A 9,448-nucleotide genomic window follows, 5' to 3' on the forward strand; every position below is an offset into this window, starting at 1 on the left:
CGTTCCGAACTTGTTTTGAACTTGTTTTGAACTTACTACTGAAAGTTCGGATAAATATTAACCGTACCAAAAGTAAACTTCACTTGAACTTCGGCGACAGCGGGGCCGGGGAGAAGTTCTTATTCAATTAAATCACTCGGAAATCGAGCCCGGCAGCCACAGCTTGTGTTAATTCCACAAGTACACTTTGTTCCACTATAATATTTGAACGTACTTACTTGTAATCAACGCAAAGGATCCGTATTGTATGGATCAAAGGCTGCTCCCGCAGCGGAAAACTGTTCCCCCCAGGATGCCACCGGGGGTTTTTCGGCTGCGCACAAAAATTTTCCAGCTTTGCTGGATGTTTTCACACCCGTCTCACTTGTCACTGCAGCGCACCGGTAATCGACGCAATCGTATTCACTGAAAACCAAGCTGAAAACTTATATTTTTTTCTTGAAGTCGATACACTGGCCTTAATTTATTGCTTTGCACTGCGAACCACAACAAACTGCAAATGTCAAACTGCGTAAGTTCACAAGAAGTTCCACGTGAACTTCTTTCGAACTTTCGACTTCAAAAACTATTCCAAGTTCAGGGAAAGTTCACACGCGAACCTGATTGAGCTCTACTATATGATATCAGCACATTGAGTAAAATCCCACAGTGCACAACAACACATACATGGAGTAGTGGTTAGGCACCGACTTTCAACGAGGAGATCCCGAGTTCAAATCTCAGTAAGTAAAAAACATCAAACATTATTTCAAGGTATTAGTCAATTTGGATTCCACATGAACTAATGGTTCTTAATAATAAATTACTTTTGAGGACTAAACATTTTTTTTTTCATTTTTTCGAAGTTTATTTTTAAGCTGAATAGCGTTCCTTTCAGCGACACAAGTGTACTTTTTGTGAACTGAAGTTCGGTTAATTACTTAAAAAGTGAGCTGAATAGAATGCTATTCATATACCTTCGAATAGCTGATTAAGCCCAAACATGCTATTTTATCCGAACTTTTGGTTGCTTGGGTGGTGAATATTCCAGACGAAAAAAAAATCTTTGCAAGAATCCTACCAAGAGTAACATGTGGACCTCTAAAATTCTAAATAGATAACTTTGACAATACTTCATGCACAATTTCCTTGAATAGAAACCGTCTTAGGTACAAAAATTTGCGGTCACAAGCTTAATCAGCACCTATTGGGGTTCGGATATGTTTTAGTGCCCAGTCAAACAACCCTCAACAGTACTTTTTATTAATTAAATATTATAAATATGTTAATTGTAAATTTGCTAGTCAAATGATAACGGCGACCAAGACGATGTTGTTCAAAGGGTATGGCAACCGGAGAAATGGACGTTGGACAGGAATATCTGTAGGAAATAATAAATTATAATGTGATTGTTTGTTGTTGTGTAAAAACGTTTTAATAGAAGTCAAATGATTATTGGCAGAGAAAAGTGTTAGTTGATAACCATAGAGAAATGCTTGGAAGAATTTCAGAAGTAATCCCTGGAGGAATTCCAGAAGGAATCTCTGGAGAAATTCCAGAAGGAATCCCTGGAGGAATTCCAGAATGAATCCCTGGAGGAAATCCTGAAGAAGTCCCTGGATGAATTCCTGAAGGAATCCCTTGAGGAATTCCTGAAGGAATCCCTGAAGGAATTTCTGAAGGAATCCCTGTAGGATATCCTGAAGATATCCCTGAAGGAATCCCTGAAGGAATCCCTGAAGGAATTCCAGAAGGAATCCCTGGAGGAATTTCTGAAAAAATCCCTGGAGGAATTCCTGAAGAAATACCTGAAGGAATCCCTGAAGGAAACTCAGAAGGAATTCCTGAAGAAATCCCTGGAGGAATTCCTGAAGAAATCCCTGGAGGAATTCCTGAAGGAATCCCTTGAAGAATTCCTGCAGGAATCTCTGAAGGAAATTCTGAAAGAACCCCTGTAGGAAAGCCTGAAGAAATCCCTTAAGGAATCTCTGAAGGAATTCCAGAAGGAATCCCTGGAGGATTTCCTGAAGGAAACCCTGGAGAAATTCCAGGAAATCCCTTAAGGAATCTCTGAAGGAATTCCAGAAGGAATCCCTGAAGGAATTCCTGAAGGAATCCCTGAAGGAATTTCTGAAGGAATCCCTGTAGGATATCCTGAAGATATCCTTGAAGGAATCCCTGAAGGAATTCCAGAAGGAATCCCTGGAGGAATTTCTGAAAAAATCCCTGGAGGAATTCCTGAAGAAATACCTGAAGGAATCCCTTGAGGAATTCCTGCAGGAATCTCTGAAGGAAATTCTGAAGGAACCCCTGTAGGAAATCCTGAAGAAATCCCTGAAGGAATCTGTGAAGGAATTCCAGAAGGAACCCCTGGAGGATTTCCTGAAGGAATCCCTGGAGGAACTCCTGAAGGATTCCCTGGAGGAATTCCTGAAGGAATCCCTGGAGAAATTCCAGAAGGAATCCCTGGAGAAATTCCAGAATGAATCCCTGGAGGAATTCCTGAAGAAATCACTGGATGAATTCCTGAAGGAATCCCTTGAGGAATTCTTGAAGGAATCTCTGAAGGAATTTCTGAAGGAATCCCTGTAGGAAATCCTGAAGAAATCCCTGAAGGAATTCCTGAAGGAATCCCTGGAGGAATTTCTGAAAAAATCCCTTGAGGAATTCCTGAAGAAATCCCCGAAGGAATCCCGGAAGGAATTCCTGAAGGAAACTCTGAAGGAATCACTGGAGGAATTCCTGAAGAAATCCCTGGAGGAATTCTTGAAGGAATCCCTGAAGAAATCCCTGAATGAATCTCTGAAATAATTCCAGAAAGAATCCCAGAAGGATTTCCTGAAGGAATCCCTGGAGAAATTCCTGAAGGCATCCCAGGAGGAATTCCTGAAGAAATTCCTGCAGGAATCCCTGGTGGAATTTCTGAAGGAATCCCTGGAAGAATTTTGGAAGGAATCCCTGAATGAATTTAGGAAGGAATCCCTGAAAGAATTGCTGAAGAAATCCCTGAAGGAATCCTTGAAAGAATCCCTGAAGGAATTCCTGAAGGAATCCCTGAAGGAATTTCTGAAGGAATCCCTGTAGGATATCCTGAAGATATCCTTGAAGGAATCCCTGAAGGAATTCCAGAAGGAATCCCTGGAGGAATTTCTGAAAAAATCCCTGGAGGAATACCTGAAGAAATACCTGAAGGAATCCCTGAAGGAATCCTTCGAGGAATTCCTGCAGGAATCTCTGAAGGAAATTCTGAAGGAACCCCTGTAGGAAATCCTGAAAAAATCCCTGAAGGATTCTCTGAAGGAATTCCAGAAGGAATCCCTGGAGGAATTCCTGAAGGAATCCCTGGAGAAATTCCAGAAGGAATCCCTGGAGAAATTCCAGAATGAATCCCTGGAGGAATTCCTGAAGATATCACTGGATGAATTCCTGAAGAAATCCCTTGAGGAATTTCTGAAGGAATCTCTGAAGGAATTTCTGAAGAAATCTCTGTAGGAAATCCTGAAGAAATCCCTGAAGGAATTCCTGAAGGAATCCCTGGAGGAATTTCTGAAAAAATCCCTGGAGGAATTCCTGAAGAAATCCCTGAAGGAATCCCGGAAGGAATTCCTGAAGGAAACTCTGAAGGAATCACTGGAGGAATTCCTGAAGAAATCCCTGGAGGAATTCTTGAAGGAATCCCTGAAGAAATCCCTGAAGGAATCTCTGAAATAATTCCAGAAAGAATCCCAGAAGGATTTCCTGAAGGAATCCCTGGAGGAATGCCAGAAGGAATCCCTGGAGAAATTCCTGAAGGCATCCCTGGAGGAATTCCTGCAGGAATCCCTGGTGGAATTTCTGAAGGAATCCCTGGAAGAATTTTGGAAGGAATCCCTGAATGAATTTAGGAAGGAATCCCTGAAAGAATTGCTGAAGAAATCCCTGAAGGAATCCTTGAAAGAATCCCTGAAGGAATTCCTGAAGGAATCCCTGAAGGAATTTCTGAAGGAATCCCTGTAGGATATCCTGAAGATATCCTTGAAGGAATCCCTGAAGGAATTCCAGAAGGAATCCCTGGAGGAATTTCTGAAAAAACCCCTGGAGGAATTCCTGAAGAAATACCTGAAGGAATCCCTTGAGGAATTCCTGCAGGAATCTCTGAAGGAAATTCTGAAGGAACCCCTGTAGGAAATCCTGAAGAAATCCCTGAAGGAATCTGTGAAGGAATTCCAGAAGGAATCCCTAGAGGATTTCCTGAAGGAATCCCTGGAGGAACTCCTGAAGGAATCCCTGGAGGAATTCCTGAAGGAATTCCTGGAGAAAATCCAGAAGGAATCCCTGGAGAAATTCCAGAATGAATCCCTGGAAGAATTCCTGAAGAAATCACTGGATGAATCCCTGAAGGAATCCCTTGAGGAATTCCTGAAGGAATCTCTGAAGGAATTTCTGAAGGAATCCCTGTAGGAAATCCTGAAGAAATCCCTGAAGGAATTCCTGAAGGAATCCCTGGAGGAATTTCTGAAAAAATCCCTGGAGGAATTCCTGAAGAAATCCCTGAAGGAATCCCGGAAGGAATTCCTGAAGGAAACTCTGAAGGAATCACTGGAGGAATTCCTGAAGAAATCCCTGGAGGAATTTTTGAAGGAATCCCTGAAGAAATCCCTTAAGGAATCTCTGAAATAATTCCAGAAAGAATCCCAGAAGTATTTTCTGAAGGAATCCCTGGAGGAATGCCAGAAGGAATCCCTGGAGAAATTCCTGAAGGCATCCCTGGAGGAACTCCTGAAGAAATTCCTGCAGGAATCCCTGGTGGAATTTCTGAAGGAATCCCTGGAAGAATTTTGGAATAAATTCCTGAATGAATTTAGGAAGGAATCCCTGAAAGAATTGCTGAAAAAATCCCTGAAGGAATCCTTGAAAGAATCCCTGAAGGAATTTCTGAAGGAATCCCTGTAGGATATCCTGAAGATATTCCTGAAGGAATCCCTGAAGGAATTCCAGAAGGAATCCCTGAAGGAAACTCAGAAGGAATTCCTGAAGAAATCACTGGATGAATTCCTGAAGGAATCCCTTGAGGAATTCCTGAAGGAATCCCTGTAGGAAATCCTGAAGAAATCCCTGATGGAATTCCTGAAGGAATCCCTGGAGGAATTTCTGAAAAAATCCCTGGAGGAATTCCTGAAGAAATCCCTGAAGGAATCCCGGAAGGAATTCCTGAAGGAAACTCTGAAGGAATTCTTGAAGGAATCACTGGAGGAAATCCTGAAGAAATCCCTGGAGGAATTCTTGAAGGAATCCCTGAAGGAATCCCTGAAATAATTCCAGAAAGAATCCCAGAAGGATTTCCTGAAGGAATCCCTGGAGGAATGCCAGAAGGAATCCCTGGAGAAATTCCTGTAGGCATCCCTGGAGGAATTCCTGAAGAAATTCCTGCAGGAATCCCTGGTGGAATTTCTGAAGGAATCCCTGGAAGAATTTTGGAAGGAATCCCTGAATGAATTTAGGGAGGAATCCCTGAAAGAATTGCTGAAGAGATCCCTGAAGGAATCCTTGAAAGAATCCCTGAAGGAATTCCTGAAGGGATCCCTGATGGAATATTCCTAAAAGAATTCCTGAAGAAATCCCTGTAGGAATTCCTGAAGAAATCCCTGAAGGAATTCCTGAAAGAATCCCTGAAAGAATTCCTGAAGGAATCCCCAGAGGAGTTCCTGAAGGAATCCCCAGAGGAGTTCCTGAAGGAATCCCCGGAGGAGTTCCTGGAGGAATCCCCGGAGGAGTTCCTTGGAGTAATCCCCGGAGGAGTTCCTGGAGGATTCCCCGAAGGAGTTCCTGGAGGAATCCCCGGAGGAGTTCCTGGAGGAATCCCCGGAGGAGTTCCTGGAGGAATCCTCGGAGGAGTTCCTGGAGGAATCCCCGGAGGAGTTCCTGGAGGAATCCCCGGAGGAGTTCCTGGAGGAATCCCCGGAGGAGTTCCTGGAGGAATCCCCGGAGGAGTTCCTGGAGGAATCCCCGGAGGAGTTCCTGGAGGAATCCCCGGAGGAGTTCCTGGAGGAATCCCCGGAGGAGTTCCTGGAGGAATCCCCGGAGGAGTTCCTGGAGGAATCCCCGGAGGAGTTCCTGGAGGAATCCCCGGAGGAGTTCCTGGAGGAATCCCCGGAGGAGTTCCTGGAGGAATCCCCGGAGGAGTTCCTGGAGAAATCCCCGGAGGAGTTCCTGGAGGAATCCCCGGAGGAGTTCCTGGAGGAATCCCCGGAGGAGTTCCTGGAGGAATCCGTGGAGGAGTTCCTGGAGGAATCCCCGGAGGAGTTCCTGGAGGAATCCCCGGAGGAGTTCCTGGAGGAATCCCCGGAGGAGTTCCTGGAGGAATCCCCGGAGGAGTTCCTGGAGGAATCCCCGGAGGAGTTCCTGGAGGAATCCCCGGAGGAGTTCCTGGAGGAATCCCCGGAGGAGTTCCTGGAGGAATCCCCGGAGGAGTTCCTGGAGGAATCCCCGGAGGAGTTCCTGGAGGAATCCCTGGAGGAATCCCCGGAGGAGTTCCTGGAGGAATCCCCGAGAGGACGATTTCCAGCGCACAATTTATTCGAAGAAGAAACGTATATTCACGTTCATGACTGAAGGAAGTTTGGTGCCTGCATTCTGCACAAGAATTGTATCAGCATTCTCTCTCAAAAGCGTCATTTGAATCCCGGGCATATTAGTATGAAGCCGCTTCTGCCGCAACAGCTCATTGTGGCAGGTCATATAAGGTGTCATTTGTTGAATATTTCGCGCTACCGCACCGTTGCGCAGATGGGCATTAACGTGATTTCGCAATGCCAATTATTTCCTTGTGAAAGAAATTCGCTTTCTATCATATGAAGTAATTCAATTATTCCTACCTTGCTGCTGTTGTTGCATTCCACCGTTCTGATCCGACTCCACCGAATCCAGCCATCCATCAGCTTTGGGTGAGCTCATTTGGAATCTGGAAGAGCTGTAAAGGTTAACCGGGGCGAACTCACGAGCCTCGTGCAGGATCCGGGGGTTTTCATTGACGATGATCGCTTCAAGTTTCTCCTTTGGATTGTGGGAACTCTTCAGCAGCAGTAATCTTCGATCGTCCTATAAAAAAGACAAACAAATCAAGAATCTTACCAAATGTAATTATCCACTACAAACCTGATAGGGATTGAAGATCCAGATCTCGCGGATGACGAAGGTACCGTGCCCTGTTGTGAGATGGTTTTCTGGAACGCACCGTTAACACAACATACATTTCTCTAAAAATACTTTCTACAATTTTAGAGAAAATATCACTTTTCGCCAACAGAACGACAGCTTTGCAAACAAATTGCTTATATTTTTTTATCAACATCCTAAATACAAAATTTGACATTTCGTTGCATTTGTGTTGGTGATAGGCTGTGATAGATACACGCTAAACCAAATGTACTGAATGGTACTGAATGTACACTGAACCGAAACATCCTCCTTGAATTGACTGAACTGTAATATGCACAGGCATCAAAACGTCTCCTCCGAAAATCGTATGCAGAAATAATGTGACTGTTACTTCCTCGAGTACCCGTATCCGAATCATTCAGAAAGTGGATGATGCTCAGAACACTATCATATGACATAACATCCCGTTTTTGGAGCACTCGACATACCAACAAAAAACCAGTCGAACACAGAATGATGCTTGCTTCGATCACGCCCCAAAACAATAATCAGTCGGTTTTAAATTGTGTTCCCGATGGTCGGCGGCTCGCAGCTAGTTACTCGTGAGACGCAATAAGGCCACCATTTTAATATTTCCGAGTTAGTATTTTACGAGCTAGTTCATGAAGTTTTTGAACATTTCTACTCGCAATTCTGGAGAAGCGTGGAAAATCTTTTATTTTGAAGTGGTTGCTTAAATTAAGAGGTGAGTTACAATGCTTTTGAAATGTTCTCAAAATTCAGTTTCGCCTATTCATCCGCAGAATGACAATTTTCATCATCCTGACCATTGGATCCAGCACAGTCCGCCAGTTTTCAGAGCCAGCTTCAGAGGATTCTATCGTCGCCATCGGGAGCAGTTGTCGCTGACGCACATATTTAAGCAGTTTTCGGACAAATTTAATCTGTAAATGTTTAAAAACAAATGTTTTAATAAATGTGGTTACGTTATTACAATAAAATTGATATTTTATTTTATGAAATTTCGTCAATTCGCATGAAACAGTATTCAGGCAAATTTTAATTACCAAAAACCACTGAGAATCATTCAAAAAACGTATTTCTGTTCATTTTGATTGCATTTTGAATGCAATTCAAAACTAGCAAGATTTTCATAAGGAAACCATACATAAGATCTCACCACAACCGTATGACACGCATACGTATGATCGTCATCCAATGACGAATCAGACCGTATGGTCATCATCCGATTTTCGACTGAGTATTGTTAAAGGGCTCGAGCGTATCACTTTTCAGCCGTTTTGAGGAGGATGTTTTGCTTCAGTGTACATTTAAATGCATTTTAATGCACAAAAATGCATTTAATGTTGTTGATATTTCAAATGCATCATGAGTGAAACGCCCCTTGCTTTTTAGTCAGAATAACTCAGTACAGATCCGGAAAAAGGTCAAACTAAAATCGCCTATTTATTTTAATGAATTATCCACAAATCACATGATGCAAGCTTCCGGAACACAAGCTGTCACGGCGGGGGGTCACAACTGAATCTGTTGATAGGGGCTTCGACGGATGGCCAACCTGGACCGGGCCGTATTGATCTACAGTGGCAGACGCCTTCTCTTCTGAAGAAACCGGTTGGTCAACATCTGGCGCTTCGGACGGATGCACTTCTTGTTGATCATTATTATTTACTGGGTCGAGAATGTGGAACCTGGAACGTTGAATCGTTAGCTGCACTTTGATTGGTAAAAATGGAGAAATTTACCAATGACCGAATAGTAGATTTCTGAAAAAAAAAAAACAAAAATCAGTTGACTATCATAAAAAGTTTAAGTTAGACTTAGGTTTGATTCTTCAGGTCTCAATAGGCGAAAACAACTCAGCGTTTCTTAGCACCAAGTTTTCGTTTTCGTAGAGCTCCAAAATTTGCTTAAGTTGATCTTCAGCCACCGTAAAATTCCAATGCCGCGTTCTGAAATATTTGAAAACTGAAAGATTCTGATGGTGAGTTAATACGATGTTAAATTAAGTCAATTCTTTAATTGTAAACAATTACCTTCTAAAACTGCAGCAAACTTCACGAAAATTTCAGATCAGTTAGCAGATCGTCGATAAATTTGTTTGTAGACGCCATATTGGTTTATTTCTGCATAGGGTATCGCGCTACTTGGGCGGTGGCTTCTATATTCGTCTGTTTTCCACTATAGCTCAGTCAATTCTGAAGCAATTGACTTGAAATGTTGTACACGGGTAGATACTATACCTATCTCACCGCATTCCAAAAATTGTGTCAATTGGTTCAAATTTGACTGAGTTATAGCGGAAAACAGA

Source organism: Aedes albopictus, chromosome 2, assembly GCF_035046485.1.
Source record: "Aedes albopictus strain Foshan chromosome 2, AalbF5, whole genome shotgun sequence".
Taxonomy (NCBI): Eukaryota; Metazoa; Arthropoda; class Insecta; order Diptera; family Culicidae; genus Aedes; species Aedes albopictus.